We start from the raw sequence: 19,019 nt of genomic DNA, 5'->3' as shown, positions 1-19,019 counted from the left end.
AGTCACACCATGGCTTATGAACAACTGTAAAGTCTCTGACATGAGTACAGGACTATCTGTACAGGCTATCCTCAGAGTGGAGGCTATCCTCAGTGAAGTTCCTCAACCATCAAACATATCAACTTAATGTTTGAACACAATCTAATCAGAAGGATAGATCATAAAATTCTGGTTTCTTCCTTTTCTTTTCTTTTCTTTCTTCCCCTTTCTTTTCTTTCTTTCTCTTTCTTTCCTTTCTTTCTTTGCCTTTCCTTCCTTCCTTCCTTCCTTCCTCTCTCTCTCCTTCCTTCCTTCCTTCCTTCCTTCCTTCCTTCCTTCCTTCCTTCCTTCCTTTCTTTTCTTTTTTTTTCTCCTGAGATGGGGTTTCTCTGTGTAGCTTTGGCTCCTTTCCTGGAACTCACTCTGCAGACCAGACTGGCCTCAAACTCACAGAGATCCTCCTGCCTCTGCCTCCTGAGTGCTGGAATTAAAGGTGTGTGTCACCATCACCCAGCTAAAATTCTGGTTTTCTAAGCCAGTTTTGTGATAAGATTACTCAGGGATCTTTTCTACCTCAGAATGTTGAATTTTAACATTACAAGTTTTATGACCTTTAATTATAGTCAATGTAGTCATAGCTATGATGTCATCTTTCTTTAAGCTTTAGCTTTGCATGTCCTTTTTATGATATACTTTGTCCCTTTTCTATTTTCCTTTGGAATAATCCTTTACCTTAGGACACAGTTTTAAATTTTTTCATTACATTTATTTACTATGTGTGTATGTGAGCACATGTGTGTGCATGTGCGTTTGCATGTGTGTATGTGTGTGTGTGTATGTGTGTGTATGTGTGTGTATGTGTGTGTATGTGTGTGTGTATGTGTGAACATACGTATATGTGACATGGTACATGCCTGGAGGTCTGTGGCCCCCATAGACCCATGTGTTGGAATGCTTGGCCCATAGGAAGTGGCACTCTTAGGAGGTGTGGCCTTCTTGGAGTAGGTTAGGCTTTGTTGGAGGATGTTTGTCACTGTGGAGGCGGGCTTTGCAGTCGGCTATGCTCCAGCTGTGCCCAGTGTGGCACAGTTCATTTCCTGTGACCTATGGGTCATGAGGTAGAACTCTCAACTACCTCTCCAGCACCATGTCTGCCTGCGTGTTACCATGCTTCCCACTCTGATGATAATGGACTAAACCTCTGAACCTGTAAGCCAGCCCCAATTAAAGGTCTTCCTTTATAAGAGTTGCCATGGCGGCGGTTCGTGTTCCTGGAGTTGTATCCATGCCAGTGGATGTCCACACGCTCCAGAAGAGAATTTGACATTGCTGCTGCTGTTGTTGCTGTTATAGCAGTGGCAGTCACCACTGCTACTGTTTCTGGGATTACCATTTCATAATTGCTTACTACAGCAAGCACAGTGGAGACGCTGGCAGCAAAAGTAGCTACCACAGTTAATTAATCTTTCATTCTATTGGGCATGATAAATTTAATTCAATAGTTATATACATTTTGATTGGCTTTGAAAATTATAAATTTATAAACTCAATTCCATTTGCTTTTGGGATACCATCTTATAAGGACTCCAATTTGCAATAAGGCTCGTTAAGGAAGGGAATGGATCAGTAGCCTTTAGCCTACTGGCTATGGGTGGGATAGGACCTCTGTTGGTCTTTTCTGTGTTGAACACACAGATTGCAAGCCCAGCACCACTTTGAGATCTTTGGTAGCAGTTGACTCTGCAGCTCGCACACAATTGAGCCTGTATGATAATGAGTATTCAGAGACGGGTAATGCCTGGGGGGCACTCACCAACCTAAGACAGAGCACCTGTGTGGCATGGGCAGGCGTCTCCATGACAGATAAGGAGACCTGCTGATGTCCCATGCAACCTAAGTCAGAAGCTCATTTTTTAGTAAAAGGGGGACCTGTAGGGTCCTGGCCCCGTTTTGGGTAACTGTTGCCTTGTTTGTTGACCTTGACCTTGATATCCTCCCTATGCTAATTCCCTGCCAGTTTCCACCCTCCTGAATGCTTAAGGGAAGTTCCTTGTCTATGTATCCTGCATAATGGGCATTAACAGCTTAGATGCAAGATTGTAAAACATCGGTAGCGAATTTCTGCCCTCTGGGGTCCTTCTATTGTGCTGTAAGCCTGTATTTAAGACCTCCTCCCTCCTTCAATAAACAGCATTCAGCATTAAATAAATAAATAAGAAAAAAAAAGAGTTACCATGGCAGATCTCTGTGAGTTCAAGTCCAGACTGATCTACAGAGCAAGTTCCAGGAAAGGTTCCAAAGCTACACAAAGAAACCCTGTCTCAAAAAACGAAACAAAACAAAAAAAGAGTTGCCATGGTCATGGTGTCTCTTCACAACAATAGAAATCCAAACTAAGACCAGGTCAGAAGTCATCTTGGTTCTCTCCTTCCAGCAGGAGGATTCTGGGGATCAGGGTTAGTGGCAAGCAGCTTTGCCTGAGCTGTCTTGCTGGCCCCACTTTAGGGTAAAATCTTATTTTACAAAATCCTTTCTCATCTGACAACATAAACTTTTTCTTCTTTCTTCCTTTCCTCCTCCCTCCCTCCCTCCCTCCCTTCCTCCCTCCCTCCCTCTCTTTCTTTCTTTTTTGTTTTTTTTTTCAAGACAGGATTTCTCTGTGTAACTTTGGAGCCGTCCTGGAACTCGCTCTATAGACCAGACTGGGTTCAACTCACAGAGATCTGCTTGCCTCTGTCTCTCGAGTGCTAGGATTAAATGTATGTGCCACCACCACCAGGCCATAACCTTCTCCAAAAATACATTTTATATCTATAATTTAGCACCTCCCTCTTTTTTTTTAACCTGGTTACTTTTTTATCTTTTTTTTAAAAGAAAACATTTCTTTCTCCCTTCCTTCCTTCCTTCCTTCCTTCCTTCCTTCCTTCCTTCCTTCCTTCCTTCCTTCCTTCCTTCCTTCCCTCCTTCTTTCTTTCTTTCTTTCTTTCTTTCTTTCTTTCTTTCTTTCTTTCTTTTTCTTTCTTTCTTTCTTTCTTTCTTTTTTCTTTCCTTCTCTTTTGAGACAAGGTTTCTCTGTGTAGCCCTGGCTGTCCTGAAACTTGCTCTGTAGAATAGGCTGTCCTTGAACTCAGAGATGTACCTGCCTTTGCCTCCTGAGAGCTGGGATTAAAAGTGTACACTACCACCACTTGGCAAATATTCTTTCTTAATAAAATATATTTCAAATGAAAATCCCAAGAAGCCAAATATGAAGCAGAGAAAACATGTATGTAGATGTAACCAACCGTCTTATTAAATAAGAAACACAGAACCAATGTAAAAGAGAAAGCCAAGAGGTCAGAGCTCAGAGCTAAAATCTCACCCTTCCTCCTGCAGTGGTCCTAGCTCTCCAAAAGAGAGCTACTTCCTGTGTATGTCTTTTCATAGTCTTTTTGTTCTGCCTTCTCATTGGTTGTAAACCCAAACACATGACTGCCTCGTCACTGTCTGTATGTACAGCCCCCCAGGTCTTAAAGGTGTATGTCTCCAATGCTGGCTGTATCCCTGAACACACAGAGATCTACCTAGCTCTTCTACCAAGTGCTGGCATTAAAAGTGTGTGCCACCACCGCCACACTCTTGCTATGGCTCTAATAGCTCTGACCCCCGGGCAACTTTATTTATTAACATACAATCAAAATCACATTTCAGTACAATTAGAATAACACCACATTATTGAATATTCAACAGTTATGAATGCAGGTAAAATGTTCATAGTACTCTCTCTTCTTAATAAACTTAATTTAAATATCTGTTAAAGATTTAAGCCTTGGTATAGTAGGCATTTAGAAAGTGTCTTTGGATTTAAAAAATATTTATTAATTCTATTTTATGTATGAGCATTTTGCCTACATGTATGTATGTGCATCGTGTATGCTTGGTGCTCATATAGGTCAGGAAGACAGCATGAAACTGGAGTTATGATTGTGAACCTCAGTGTGGGTCCTCTGCAAGAGCAACAAGTGCTCTTAACCACGGATCCCCGGAAACTGCCTTGTAAAGGAGGTCAGAGGTTGATGTGGTGCATCGTTATATACAGAGGCACAAACTCTCAGTGAAGCCAGAGTTTGCCAGCTTGCCCCAGGGGTACCCCCACCTCTCTCTTCTGAGTTTCGGGATTACAGGCAGGCTGCCCACTTAGTATTTACACAGGCAGGAAGGAGGTCCAAACTCACTTCCTCACACTTGTGCGGCAACTGTTTCACCCACTGATCCGTCTCCCCAGCTCTAGCATTCTGTGTAATCTACTCTGTGACAAGATCTTCAGGTCAAAAGAATAGGATCTGAGTTCTACTTTGGGCCCCATGTGGAGACAAGATGATATTCTAAAGTGCCCCAAAGATTATAAAATTACAAAGACATGCTACGGCCCTGATAGAATGCCTTGCCCTTAAAGCAGGATTCCTACAGGATTACAGATAATCCTGCTTGACTTTGCTAGGTTATCTGTTGAGACTGTGGGACTCATCTTGGGCAGGCACTGGTGATAAGAATTCCAACCACTTAGTCATTTCCGGGCCATACATCCTTTGTTACCCATGCCCCATGGCTGTGTGGTTACATAATTGATCGGTGTGATCCCGTGATCTATGAGTTTGTGTGGAGTTGCCACGTGGGCCTGTGTGCACAGGCACAAGCTGGCCCTTAAAAAGACAGGCCCCCACGTTCCCCCTGTACCCTTTTACACACATGTCCTTCCACAGGCCTGATCACATCCATCCTTTTCTCCTTGTCTTAGTAAAATTCTTGTTAGTGGATTCTGTCATGTTTCGTGACTTTTCCTCGCCGGGTAAGAGCGCCGCTGAACTTACCATCAGCTGGAGGTATTCACTGTAGGAGGGAAGCTAAGCTACCTCATTTCCACTCCTCTAAAGGGTGGCAGCCATCTTTCTCTGGTATGTCCGCCATGGCTGTGTGTGCCGATAAACACCGTCCCCTCTGCTGAAAGGTTGGGCTCCTGTCTCTTCTTTGCCACTTGAAGCTGCCACGGACTTCTAACAGGCCCCTCCCTGGAGAACTGATCAAAATGGACCTACCAGTCACCTGGACAGGAAAACACCCTTCAAAAGGTTGAGACTCAAAGAACCATGATACATTTGAAGATGTGCTAACGACGGAGGAACATCTCTCCCCTTAAGGAGGAAAAGCCTTGTTTTTCTTTCAAACCCTAGTAAAACTGTCCACTTGCTTCTGAGTCCATTTTTAAATCCTTTTACCTACTAAACCCCATGTTTCCTGTTACAGGCAGTGGAGGGTCATTGAAGTGATCACCAACTGTGGCAGATGAGACCAGGCCTTACAGAAGTAGTAAATGCTGTGTTCATCACACCAAGCAAAGCAGCAGGGAAGGGGAGGGTTCTTTATGCCCCCACTGTGGGTCCACAAACAAGAGAAGGGGAGATCTCAAGCAGCAAAGGCAAAATCTTGGAAGATCCAGAAGCTGCGCTGAGCAGCTGATGGGCAATTACCCAACGCAGGCCACCTTACATTCTGCTTACATAACACAAGCCCCAGGAGGAGCAGACACTTGATTGACGAGAGACTGTAATCAAGCTGCTCTTCCAGGAAAAGAGGAGAGAAGAAAGAGAACTCATCACAATCCATTCTCCAAACACCCAAAGGCCAGTGTCAGTCATCATACCATGTGACCACTCCCGAGTGTTGCCCTGGACTGGAACTTAGTGGAAACTTAAACAAGCCAAGATCAGACCACAGTAGACGCCTACAAAAAGGCAATCAGAACATAGCAACAAAGTAAACAAAAGCCTGGGTGTGGTTCCATCAGAACCTCAGAAGCTGAAATCTGTGGGCTTGGAAAACAGCTGCCGGGGATGGCAGCAGTCTGGAGGAGCACTGCACACTAGGGCATGGGAACCTCCGCCAGGGGTGCTGGGAAACTCCTGCAGCAGGGCCAAGGCCTGCTGATGGCCAGGCAGAGTCACCCCAAGACTCTGCGTACTGACCGATCTGGTCTAACGAGTGTGATCTGGAGCCAGACTGCAGGTCTCTCATTAACAGTTTGCTCCCTAAGACATTTCAGGGAAAGGAGAGATCCAGTGCACATCTGAGAAAGTAAGAAATATTGTCTGATCATATGTATGTGATCATTATATAATACATTATATATATTCACAATAAAACCTTCCCATATTCACATATATGTATAAATACATATACACACATACATACATATATACATATTCAAATGTATGTACGTATGCATATTTGTGTAACTTTGGCTTTTATTCATTGGTACATGAATATTTTAATTCATTTTTATGTTGTTTAACTATGTTTAACTATAACTGTATCATCTATATCTGCACTGTCCTGATTTATTGGCTTGGTTTCTTACTCTGACAACCCACAAACTTTCCTTTTTATTCATACCTCATTTTCTTCTTGTTCCATTTTCCATCTCCCTTTTTAAAAATCTCTTTAAAATGTTTTTTGAAAATTATTTTATTATTTTATGTGCATGGATTTTGCTTGTATGTATGTCTGTGCACCGTGTGTGCAATGTCCTCAGAAGCCAAAGAAGGTATCAGATCCCCTGGAACTGGAATTGCCATGTAGGTGCTGGGACTTGAACCCAGGTCTCTCTAGAACAGTGGTTCTCAACCTTTCTAATGCTGTGACCCTTTAATACAGTTCCTCATGTGGTGGTGACCCCCAACCATAAGATTATTTTCGTTGCTACTTTGTAACTGTAATTTTGCTACTGTTATGAGTCATGATGTAAATATCTGTGATTTTTGATGGTCTTAGGAGACCCCTATGAAAGGGTTGTTCATCCCCAAAGGGGTCGCAACCCACAGGTTGAGAAAATGTAGATCTAAATGACCATCCAATTTTTTTAAAATTAATTTTTATTTTGTTTGCATTGGTGTTTTGCCTTTATGAATGTCTGTGTGAGGGTGTCAGATCTTGGAGTTACAGACAGTTGTGAGCTGCCATGTGGGTGCTGGGAATTGAACGCAGGTCCTCTGGAAGACCAGGTCCTCTGAAAGAGCAGTCATTGCTCTTAACCACTGAGCCATCTCTCCAGCCTCCCATCCAGTGTTCTTAACTGCTAAGCTATCTCTCTGGCTCTCTCTTCTTACTTCTTAACTATAAGTTTCTATAGCACTATTAATCTTCAAACTCCATTTACTCTAATCCTATCCAAGCTGCCTCTATTTACCTTCCCCCTTGTTTTTCTCATACCAATCCCTCGTTTTATTCCGCTTATTTCTTTCCTTCCCCTTCTTCCTTTAGTGATGATTATCTTAATAGACACCAAACTATTCCTCCTTCCCTTATTCCTCCAAAGTTATCAAAGTTAAAGAGGTGATGTTTTTAACTGACTTGTGGCTTCTGCAGCTAGTGTTCTCCTCTTGCATAGGTCGTAGAGATTGCTCACAGTGCCATTAGCATGTGGACTTGTAACAGAGCAGACTAATTACATACAGAAAATAAAAATGAATGCATATGCATGTATGCACGTGTGTATGTATGTACGTATGTGTTAAGGTCCTGGAGAAGTCCCGCAAAAGACCACCATCCATGTATGCAATCAACAAGAGCGTTTATTATTCCAGTATGCTGGGGCCTGCCATCCCACATAAAGGCGAGATGGTGAAGAGCCTGAGAGAGATGTGTGAGCTCCTCTTAAGCATAGCCAAGGGGAGGTCCTAAGACAGGTCATTTTAGATATGACTGGGTTAAGCAAGTAGCAATCAAAGCAGTTCTAATTGGCTGGTCAGGGTGCAGTTTCCCATTTTGGGGCAGGCCTGGAAAAGTCCCTGGCTTTGTTCTTGAGCTGCTGTGGAGGCTGGCTGGCCTAGCACATACTAACTGTGGGGTTGACTCAGTAGCTCAGGCTTGGTGTGCCTATCTCCCTTGTCCCTGTGGTCAGTGGCATCAGTGATTAATTGTCTTTTGTTTGTGGCTCTCTCAGAAACTGCCTGTCCAGTCTCAGGAAACTGAAATTGAGGCCTATTCTCTGAGAGAAGACTGAGCAGCCTGTTGTGGCGTCTGCTCGGTCCTCTCAGTATGGATGTACATATGTATGTATGTATGCATATATGTATTCATTCTCCATCTGTCAGACATGCCTTACCATGAAAGACTAGTTTTTATTTTTGCTGGGTTTTTATATTAGGTGTGAGCAAAGTCCTGCAAACCTACTCTCCTCCCTTGTGTCTAATACACAACAATCTCTTCCTTTTAGGTGGTTTTAATTCCCTCAGTTGTTTTCCCTTTGAATAATAATAATAAAAAAACTCACTTCATCCCAGTCCCACAGCAATAAGCGAGTTTACAAAAGCAGAAAGCAAGTGGTTAATTACTTCACATCAGGAAAATCATTATTTCTTATCTCACCTACAGGCTGCAAGGATCTCACAGAGTTTTGAAATTTTCAAAGGCTCAAGCCAGGCCTAGAGTCTCTCTCTTCCTGCTGCCTGCAGATCCCGATGTAGAACTCTCAGCTCCTTCTCCAGCACCATGTCTGCCTGTGTACCACCATGCTCCCTGCCGTGATGATAATGGACTAAACCTCTGGACTGTAAGCCAGCCCCAAAGAAAATGCTTTCCTTGATAGGAATTGCTGAGGTCATGGTGTCTCTTCACAGCAATAGAACACTAACTAAGGTACCTGACTTGGAGGAATTTCAGAGTCCTGTGACATCTTGCTCTGGCCCAAGCCCACAGTAATCTTTCTGCCTATTTCTTTCTCTTTGCTCCTCAAATTAGTGCCTCAGCAGGGAGCCAGCAGTGGGTGGGCCTCCCTTCCTGGCCTAGGGGCAGCTCTCCCTTTCTTTTTCACTTGGGAAGAAAATCTTAGCTCCTGCTGGAGGCTGCTTACTCACCCTCATTTCCCAAGACTCTGACAGCATCCATCAGGGACAGTTTGGAAGGGTGGGAAGGGATTTGTCGGGATCATTTTTTGGGAATGACAAAACAGGTTCTCAGCTATAAATAAGCTTCAGGAGGTGTCTAGCCCTTTTTAGAACACGGATTGCGTAATGCAGCTTTCCCAGGAACTCAGTGCTCACTGTCAATTCTGCAGCCACAAGAAACTTTCCACTCAGCATCCTAATGGGTCTGCGGCCTGCAGAGATGAGGGCGGGAAATGCTTAGGAGTGGAACATATGGGTTCTATTTTGGACATTTTGAAATGAGTATTAGAAACCAGTAGGGGTGCGAGTGTGGAACTCAAGGTGAGGATAGTGTCGGGGCACGTCCCCGCGGGACTCCTCAGAGTAGATCGCAGACAAAGAAGAGCTCACTAGGGCATATAGCAGACAGAAGGGCAAGAGGCGAGGGTTGCATTAGTCACAGCGCTCCCACATTCAAAGGTGAGGAAGAGAAGGAGGAGCAGTCACCAGTGAAGGATGAAAAGGAGCCAGCTCCTGCAAAGTCAGGGCAAATGATCTGGAGAACAGGTGGGCTGACCCCTGACTAGGGAATGTGTCAAGGAAGGTCCTTTGGTACAGGAAGGAGTGTTTCCCACGGTCCAGGCAAAAGCCTGACCAACAGAGCCTGAAGAGCAAACGAAGGGAACCAAGTAAACAGTGCTTACAGAGAAGTTCTGAATTTTGCTTTGAGGGAAAGAGTGGAAACTGTAGCCGTAGCTAGAAGGAAAGTGTGTATCGTCTATTCCATCTTAAGGAGGAATTGATCCTTCTTTCTCCCAAATTCCCTTCTAGCTGCGGCTACAATGATGAAAATTCCATCCAAACCAGTTGAACTTGAACAAAGGTGCAGAACTCCCCCACACACACACCCCAAGAAAAGTCTTTATTATGTAGAGACATAAAGGAATAAGAAATGGTTTATTCTGGGACCAAATAAGAGCGAACGTGGCCTTGGAACATGGACTCAGGTTGTCCCAACTAACATGTTCCTATGTGGTAACAGTTTCATGAAATTTTTATGGCATCACAACAGAATCGTAAGTCAGAGCACTTTTCAGATACGCTAGTGGGAACTTTAGGGAGGTGAGTTACTGGAAGCAGGGGAAATCTCAGCTGCAGCTCTCAGGTGCTGTCTATGATGGTCTTAGCTTTGGGGCTGGTGGACGCTCGTGGTCTGTTACTATATTCCAAGAGGATTTAGCAGACCATCACTGGAATATTAGGTTGTTGTTGTTGTTGTTGGTGTTGTTGTTGTTGGTGGTGGTGGTGTGTGTGTGTGTGTGTGTGTGTGTGTGTGTGTGTTGGAGTTCGAACCTAGGGTGCATGCATGATATCCCTTGGTGCACTCATGGAGGTCAGAAGACACTTTGGTGCAGCTGGTTCTTTTCATTCACTTTCACATGGGTTCTGAAGATCAAGCCAGATCACCAGGTTTACGCAGTAGGTGCCTTTGCCCACTGATTCACTTTGCTGGCCTTCTTCTGTTTTGTTTTAATATAGGCTCTCTATGTGTAATCCAGGCTGGCTTCAGCCTCTATTCTCCTGAGTGCTGGAATTTCAGATATGGGATACCTGGTCACATCTCCTTTTAAAAATGGCTGTGTCCAACTTTTTTTTTCCCGAGACAGGGTTTCTCTGTGCAGCTTTGCGCCTTTCCTGGAACTCTTTTGTAGACCAGGCTGGTCTTGAACTCACAGAGATCCTCCTGCCTCTGCTTCCCCAGTGCTGTGATTAAAGGCGTGTGCCACCACCACCCGGCTGTATCCAACTTTTTGACATCATGACACAACATTGTCATCTACACAGTTCATGCTCAAGAACCGAGCAGTGGAGTTACAGAAAGACACAGAAAACCCTCGTGATGTCTTCAGTAACTTTGTGATTTTTTGTGTTGGCCACATTTGTAGAGCTTGCGCTCTGCTGGGTAATTAGGGGCTCCAGACTGTACAAACAGGAGTCATTCTTCCTAAGTTGCCCACACTTTGCTCCGACATTCCTTTTTCCTCCTTGTAAACTGTGTTTATCTTTCATATTAGAACTTTCTCTCTGATACGTGTGAGTAATTTTCCAACAGGCGAACACCTCCAGGTTAGAGTTCAGTTCCTGACAGAAAAACGAAAGAGAAAGCTGAGTTTATCGATCAACAGGGAATTGGTCCTAGAATCATGGATATTCAAGTGAAGTTTTTGTTGATTTGTGGGTCCCCTAAAATGACCACATCATTTCAGAGTTGGGATCCATTCTCAGCTGGCTTTTTTGTGGGCGGGAGGCTGCTGTTCAACAATGATGTTAGTAGTCTATATTCACCTTGTAAGCCAAAGGATTTCACCGCGACCTTTTCATCCATGCAAATAATGAGCGTGTATCATATTCATCCACGTGAACAACTTAGGAAATGGTTTACCTTGCTGATGGTTTCAGAGAGTTCAGTCTGGCTTTGTTACTTTGAGTGCAGGTAATATTGAATTTCATAACAGCCCTTTGTTCCCCAGGCTTCTAATGAACAGAGCATGTTTGTGGTGCGGCTTGGGGAAGCCCTCTGAATGCAGACAGGAGAGTCAGGTCCTGTCAAGGCTACATTTCACGTGGCTGGATGGTTTGGGTCTCTTCCCTCGCTTCCTTAGTCTTCTTCCATTCTTAGGAGTGTTTTTCCTTTCTTATATTTTTGGTTGTCAGCCTAGCTTTTAACACCTGTCTCTCCAGCCCGCTTTTCCTTTTTTAACAAGTTATCTCTATTTATAATGGCATGCCCCTGGTGCAGTGCTTTGCTATAGGACACAAGAGCCTGGGGTCAGATTCTCTGAACTCACAGCTGAGATTCTCTGGCCTTCCTCGCCGCTTCTCTGGTATCTGTGGCTAACTTGAAAGGCATGCCTTTTTTTTCCGTCTCCCCGCTCCTCCTGGTAGATGCTGGGGTTTTCAGTTCACCTGTGCTGTTGTCTTTCTCTCAAACTCTAATATGATTGTCCTCAAGTCTCCTTCTGGGCTCAGTTTTAAATTCTTTTACTAATGAGGCTAGGACCCCTCCCACCCAAGTAACCCGAGTTCCCTTGATAAGGCAGGGTCCTTGACTGAGAGCATCGCAGTAGCTCTCAGAGAAGACGGACCTAGTAAACACTAGTAACTCTTAGTCTACCATCCATTTGAATTGGGAAGTTCAAGGAGGCTTAGCTTGCAGGGGAAGAAGTCAGTTAGAGATGGGCTATGTTCTTGTTTGTTTGTTTGTTTGCTCTGTTGACACTGAGCTCTAAACATTACAAGTGCTTCTAACGAAACAGCAGTATTGTGTTATCTTCTCAAGGATTTTCTTTCTTTCTTCCCTTCTTTCTTTCTACCTCTTTCTTTCTTTCTTTCTTTCTTTCTTTCTTTCTTTCTTTCTTTCTTTCTTTCTTTCTTTCTTTTTCTTTCTGTTTTTGAGACAGGATTTCTCTGTGTAGCCCTGGCTGTCCTGGAACTCACTCTGTAGACCAGGCTGGCCTCGAATTTGGAGATCTGCCTGCCTCTTCCTCCTGAGTGCTGGGATGAAAGGTCTTCCCAAGGAGTCTTAAGCTGATGATCACAAGCAACCTTGAAAGCAGCGAGAGTGTTAACACTGTCAGCCTGGGTCTCACCAGAAGCAACCGTGAAGAGAGGTGGGATCAGGGATATGTGTACAGGTTGAAGAGCGCCTCAGACAGACCTTTCTAGAGAAGGATGGTTACTGCCCAGATGAGTGGGCGGGTTTTCAGTGGGACCAGAAAGCGAGAAGGAAGGACCCTTAGTGACCAAGAGTAATACTCTTCAAATCTACTTCAAAACAAAAGGGAAGCCAGTCAGCAAAATGGGATGCTTACTCAGCACTGGGGAGGGAAGCCCTGGCTGTTTTCCACGTTTATTATTATTTTTTGGCACGTTTGTTTATTTTTGAGACAGGATATCACCTTGTAGCTCAGGCTGGCCCCCAACTCTCCACAATCCTCTTGCCTCAGCCTCCAAAGGGCTCATATTGCAAGTGTGAGTCACCCTAGCCTATGCGCATGCTGTGGTAAACTTGTATTTAGTTTTTGTGGAGGAACAGCCTTTGACATCAGAACATATATGTTATTACAGGAATTAGATCTCTCCACATTGCCTTTTTCTGATGCTAGGGGCTGAATTTAGGGCCCCCCTCCACAGCCAACTGTGCATCCCACCAGTGAGCTACACTGCCAGGCTCCCAGAAAGTAGAGAGGCCAAAAGTTTGAAAGGTTTTGCCTCATCAGAACTGAGAACGTCCCCCATTTGAATGTGACTTGTGCTTATCTTGCACTCTACATGTGTCCCCGTGAGGCTTGCGGAGTGAAAATCTCTTTCTTTTAGATGCTTGAAAAGAAGGACATTGCTACTCTCAAAGCGTTTAGCCAAAAGCAGTGAAGTGTATCTAATTAAAATGAGTCAAGAAGAATATTTTATGATGGTGCTATGAGAGTAGGCAAGACCACAGTGTGTGTGACACTCTGTGTTCACGGTGCTGTTGGCGTGAGCATGAGCCTGTGCCAGGGCGGCGGAAGACAGACGGGCCTTGCGGTGGCTCAATAGTCGCTAGTTAAGTTCGCATGGTCCGAGTCCTGGCGTAAGGTGTCAGTCTTCTCTGCTGTGGAAAGGGTCCCGTCCCAGGGGAGAGACTGTTTGCTTTCATTTATGGGGTCCGGAATGATAGCCACGTTCGTTCTTCAGCTCCCCTGACTTCCAGAAGGAGCGGTGGGTGGCGCAAGAGAGGAGGAAGCTGTGGCCACCCTTTCGAACGGGAGCGGGAAGAGAGTTGCAAAAGGGATTCTCTCTCCTCATTGTGTAACTTTCCTGCTCAGAGGGGAACTGATGTTGCGTGTTGATGTAGCTAGTGCTGGAATTTTGTCCTTTTAATTACTGAAATTTTACAGCTCAGTAGTTAAAATTCGATCAGAATGAGCTGGACACGGTGGCACATACCTGCGATCCAGTACTCAGGAGACTGAGGCCAGGGGATCACAAGTTTGAGGCCAACCCCGGGCTACATAATGAGGGCCAGGTCTGCCTTATTTCAAAGCAACCACGCCAGCTTAAGGACCGCTGCTTCAAGAGAGCCAGCCTGTTTTGCTCTGTCTGTGATGGGTACCCAGGTCTCGGCAGGGGGCCCACTTTTGCTTCCTACCCCCACCCCCAGCCCCACCCCCACCACCACAGTGAAGTCTGGGAGACTCGATGGCGGGGATGGCCGTGAATTTGCTGGGCGTCTTCACCACTGAGTCCAAGGCTGCTATTGTTTGTCCTTTCTCACTGGTGAACACAATAAACGAGGATAGTTTTATGTCGCTGAAATAAGAGTAATAGATAAGTTGTCTAGGGACGGTTGAAATGGACTTGCTAATATATAACCGTGCTCAGTGGTAAAGAACTTGCCTAGAGTTTCTGAGGCCTAAGGTTTGAGCCTCAACACACACACACACACACACACACACACACACACACACACACACACACACACACGTGGGGGACAGAACCTGATTCCAACCTGAATTATTGAATTATGCCTGTATTCAAGTGAAAAATAATTTCTGAAGTTGAATTTGTTGGTGTTTTTCTTCTCTAGCGCAAAAAACTACCCTGTGGTTTTATAACAGCTTTGTCAAGGTCTTCCAGAGAAACAAAAATAACTTGACACACACGGTGAGGTGGGGCTGAAGAATTAGCACACTGGGCTTTGGAGCCTAAAGTCTTGGACGCACCAGCAGCTGGAATTACAGGAGAGAGGTTAGGTCACTGGAGTCCAAGGGCAGTCTGGAAGCAAGATCTCCTCTTCCTCCCCAGCCCTCAGCTGTCTTTTCTTCAAGCTTCAGCTGACTGAATGAACTGCCCACATTATGAGGGGTAGGTCATGTGCTTTATTGGAAGTCCATTGATTTAAATGATAAATACATCTTTTTTTTTTTTTTTTTTTTTTAAATTTTCTGGAGCTGAGGACCGAACCCAGGGCCTTGCGCTTGCTGGGCAAGCGCTCTACCACTGAGCTAAATCCCCAACCCTGATGAATACATCTTTAAAATACCTTCACAGCAATATCTAGACTGATATTTGAACAAAAATTGGATACCCTGGCCTAGTCAAGTCAGAATATAAACTTAATTAATTAAAAAACCCAGAGTGTTTGTTTTGTTTTGTTATAGGAGGGGCTCATGCGTCCCAGTATAACCCGCAAGAACCTTCCAGCAACATGCCTATGGACCACAGTTCGGAAGTCCAATTAGAGACGGAGACATAATGACCAAAAATCTTTGCCAGGTTTTGTGCGTAATGAAGAGGGCAATTTATCCAACTTTGAATGTTGAATGGTTAATATTGTATCATGTAACGCCTGAACATCAATACTCAAATTATCATGAGACTATCTCTGCTTGGGGAACAATATCATTAGCAGTGGGGACACCAAAGAAGGTCAGCTTTGTTCTTCAAAAAGCTTTGACCGATCGAATGAACTGCCCATGAGAAACAAAATCTTGATATAGCTCCTCAGTCCCTGTCTAATTTTAGAAAGTTCCTTTGTCCTTTTTCCCAGAATTTGGTCATTTACACCATGCCTGTAAAGCCAAAGTATTGATGTAGTCATAAGCCTCAGGAGGACACATGAGCTGTCGTCATTGAGCATCACTGTGTGTGCTTTCTCCTGCTAACATTTCAAAAGTTATGGGCACATTATGTTGTTGATTTATAATAGCTTGGCCCTGATTGCTAGAATTCCTAGCCACTCCCCCAGGACCCAGCATGGGCTGGCAAGATGCTTAGTCATCCCAGGGCCCTACATAATCTGTGCGCTGTGTGATCACGTAATTTGTGCGCAGTGTGGTCACATAATCTATGCACATGCGCGGCGTTGCTACATAAGCCCATATGCACATGTGTGTGGGAATCTATAAAAGTAGGTCCCACTCATCCCTCTGCTCTCTCTTCCTGCGAGATCTTTCCATAGGCCTAAGCACCCCTTTCTGTTCCCTTCCCTTAATAAACTCTTATAGTGGGCTTTGTTGTGCCCCATGGCTTTTCTCCAATGGTAAACAGCGTCGCTTAATGAATAACATTGCACCTCTTAATAAGTAACACTGATATATTTTTGAATGACCAATCTTCTATGGTAAATATTCACACACACACACACACACACACACACACACACACACACACACACCCAGTAAGACAAGTTATTTTTAAGGTTTTTCAGTCAGAGGGAAGAAGAGTTTCCCCAGAAATAGAATCAAGGAGAGAAAAATGTAAAAGGAACAGTTGGTTCATTGAGCATAAGGCCTGTTGTAGATCCTTAAGCATCTTAAATGAAATGGGTATATAATTTTTAACTCCTTTCCCTGGGTTATAAGGATCAGGTGTTTTACTCACTGCGAAAAGAGAAAATCCTTCCATGTCGTCTTCTCTCATCTCCAGGGCTCGATACAGAGTCTCTTGGCCAGGAGATCTGTACTGTGACCTTAAAGGAGTTAATTCTCTTTCTTATATAGAGAGAAACTTCCTAGACAGCCTCAGAAAGAAACCCAGCAAAGCAGCGAAACAATGTTTCCAGGCCATCAGGAACTGTGCTTGATGGATAGGTTTTAGAAGCAGAGGGAAGTTGGAGCTGGAGATGGGGTGGTGTGGTGTGTGTGTGTGTATGTGTGTGTGTGTGTGTGTGTGTGTGTGTGTGTGTGAGAAATCAGCACAAGGAGGAGGAAAACACTCAGTCTCCTCACAGAGAGAGACACTAGAAAATATATATCTTCAAGTTCTGACTTTTCTTCTATTCTTGTGTTAGTTCTGCTGCTTTTTTTTTTTTAAAAAAATCATTTTATTTGTAATTTTAACTGTGTCATTTTTATCTATTACTGTTTTATTTCTTTCCAAAGCTGAAAAGCATCACTAGGATTATTTTTGGTCCCCTCGCATCTAATTCTCCTGTAATTGCTCTTCCTAACCAGGACCATATTCAGGGATCCAGAGATCCATCTTCAAGGGAAAGACAGCTGAAACTCACTAATGAACTCCAGGACTTTAACCAACTGATGGCGTCTCTGCTTCAGTTCTTTTTCTCCAACAACGTTGGTGCTCCTCCAGCCCTGCCTGCCCCGTCTTTTTGCCTCCAATGAACATTCCTGCCTTATTATACTCATATGCACACTATTTCCAGGAGTTCCTCACCTTTAACTGCCCCCCCCTCTTTTTTCTTAAATCCCCATATTTCAGGTCCCTGTTCCTGGCACCACCTGTAAACGCCTGTGCTTACTTACCTGGCCAAGGCCACCGGATGCAGCTTCCAGGAATTAAATCACAGCACAACTGAGGCTGTGGCAATTTTACTGAGAGCAATCAGACTTTTTAATACCCTTATCAGAGACAGAATATAACGGCACTTGCCAGGATCAATACCATGCCAGGACACGGTGAGGTACATACTGGGTACACAAGATTAATGTCTAAGACCAATTGTCCTGCCAAGTTCCCGTACCTCCTTGACTAATCCTTATCAAATAAGGGCACTTGCCGCTTGAATAAATAAATAAATAAATAAATAAATAAATAAATAAATAAATAAATAAAGGAAGAGAGTATGGCGAGTCCCCAGTATGGTGGAGGAGAAAGTTTATTATAGATACATGGAAGAGCATAGCCAGAGGCAGGGATATCTAGGAAAGTCCAGAGTGGACATGACCAAACTGAGCTGGGCCATGTGGCTCCAGAGAGGGGGAGGGAAAGCAGAGGGGAAAGCGAGGGTGGGGTGGGTGGTGGGTGGGGGTAGAGGTGGGGGTGGGGAGGTGCAACAGCCAGGAGACCCAAGGGTACAAAGACAGCAGGTAACCAAAATGGTTGGATTCTATAAAGAAGAGCAGCCCAGTGCCCTGGGCTGGAGCGTTCAGGGTAGGGGTGGGGTATGCCAACCAGGGGGACCCTGTAACAGGTGGTGACTGAGGGAGGCTGGGAGATCCTGGCAGCCAGGTCTGCTTTGATATCTTAAATAGGCACCTCAGCCATTTGTTCCAGGGTTTGAAAACTAACACTGCTAAGGCTGATGAAGATGTGAGTTTGATCCTTGGGCCCCATAAAGTGGGAAAAGAGACTGACTCCCAAAACTGTTCTCTGAACTCCACACACGTGCAGCAACACACTTATGTCTAAATACATATATGTGCGCGCACGCGCACACACACACACACACTATAATTTAGTTAAAATTTTTATTATTTTTTGTGTATATGAATATTTTGTCTGCATGTATGTCTGTGCACCAGGTGAGTACCTAATGCCCTTGGAGGTCAAAAGGGGTATCCCCCAGGACATGAGTTGCAGACAATGGTGGGTGCTGGGAATTGAACCCAGGTCCTCTTCGAGAGCAACAAGTACTGTTAACAGCTGAGCCAACTCTCCAGCTCCATTAAGTAAAAAACGTCTTAAAGATCTGCTTTGGCACTTTGACACTCAGCATGCACACAGATCTAATCCTAGGGGTGGTGAGGGAAGAGATCCTACTTCCCTCCAATCCCTCCTCCCCACAGCTGGGGGCTGTGATCCAGAATCCAGCTTGTCCAGCTCGTGTTAGGATACCAGTTCCACGTCAGTCCTTTCATTTTTACTGAAGGCGAAACGTTTGCATAAGGTTCATCAGGAGACTCCGTGGGGCGTTTTAAGGCATCTTACCATAAAAGTTATGTAAGAAAATAAAATTCACATGACCCAGGTCACCTGCCAACTAGAGCGGTTCTCGACCAATATACTATTCCGAATGACAATCGTGCTAAGCAATCCCACAAGGTCAGAGTTTAGCTGACATGCACCTTGAACTAGAGCAAAAGCAATTTCTGATTCCGACTAGTTTAAACACTTACTGCATAGCTCATTCTACATCTGCAAAATGTAGGCCTTTATAAAGTCTCTGTCGCTGCAATGGGAGAAACAAGTGACAATTCATAAAAAGAACACCAACAATACAAAAGAAATACTAAATACAATTACTATGCATAGAAGCTGCTCGGGCGTTTTCTTCTTCGATCCTCCCCACATGGGCACAGAGGCACAGGTAACGATATCATTTACATAGGGTGGCAGAGGGCGCCAACCTGTGGGTTCAGT

The sequence above is a fragment of the Peromyscus leucopus genome, chromosome 14 (genome assembly GCF_004664715.2).
Source record: "Peromyscus leucopus breed LL Stock chromosome 14, UCI_PerLeu_2.1, whole genome shotgun sequence".
NCBI classification, from domain to species: domain Eukaryota; kingdom Metazoa; phylum Chordata; class Mammalia; order Rodentia; family Cricetidae; genus Peromyscus; species Peromyscus leucopus.
The sequence above is the reverse complement of the archived record's forward strand: the minus strand, read 5'-3'. Positions refer to the sequence as shown.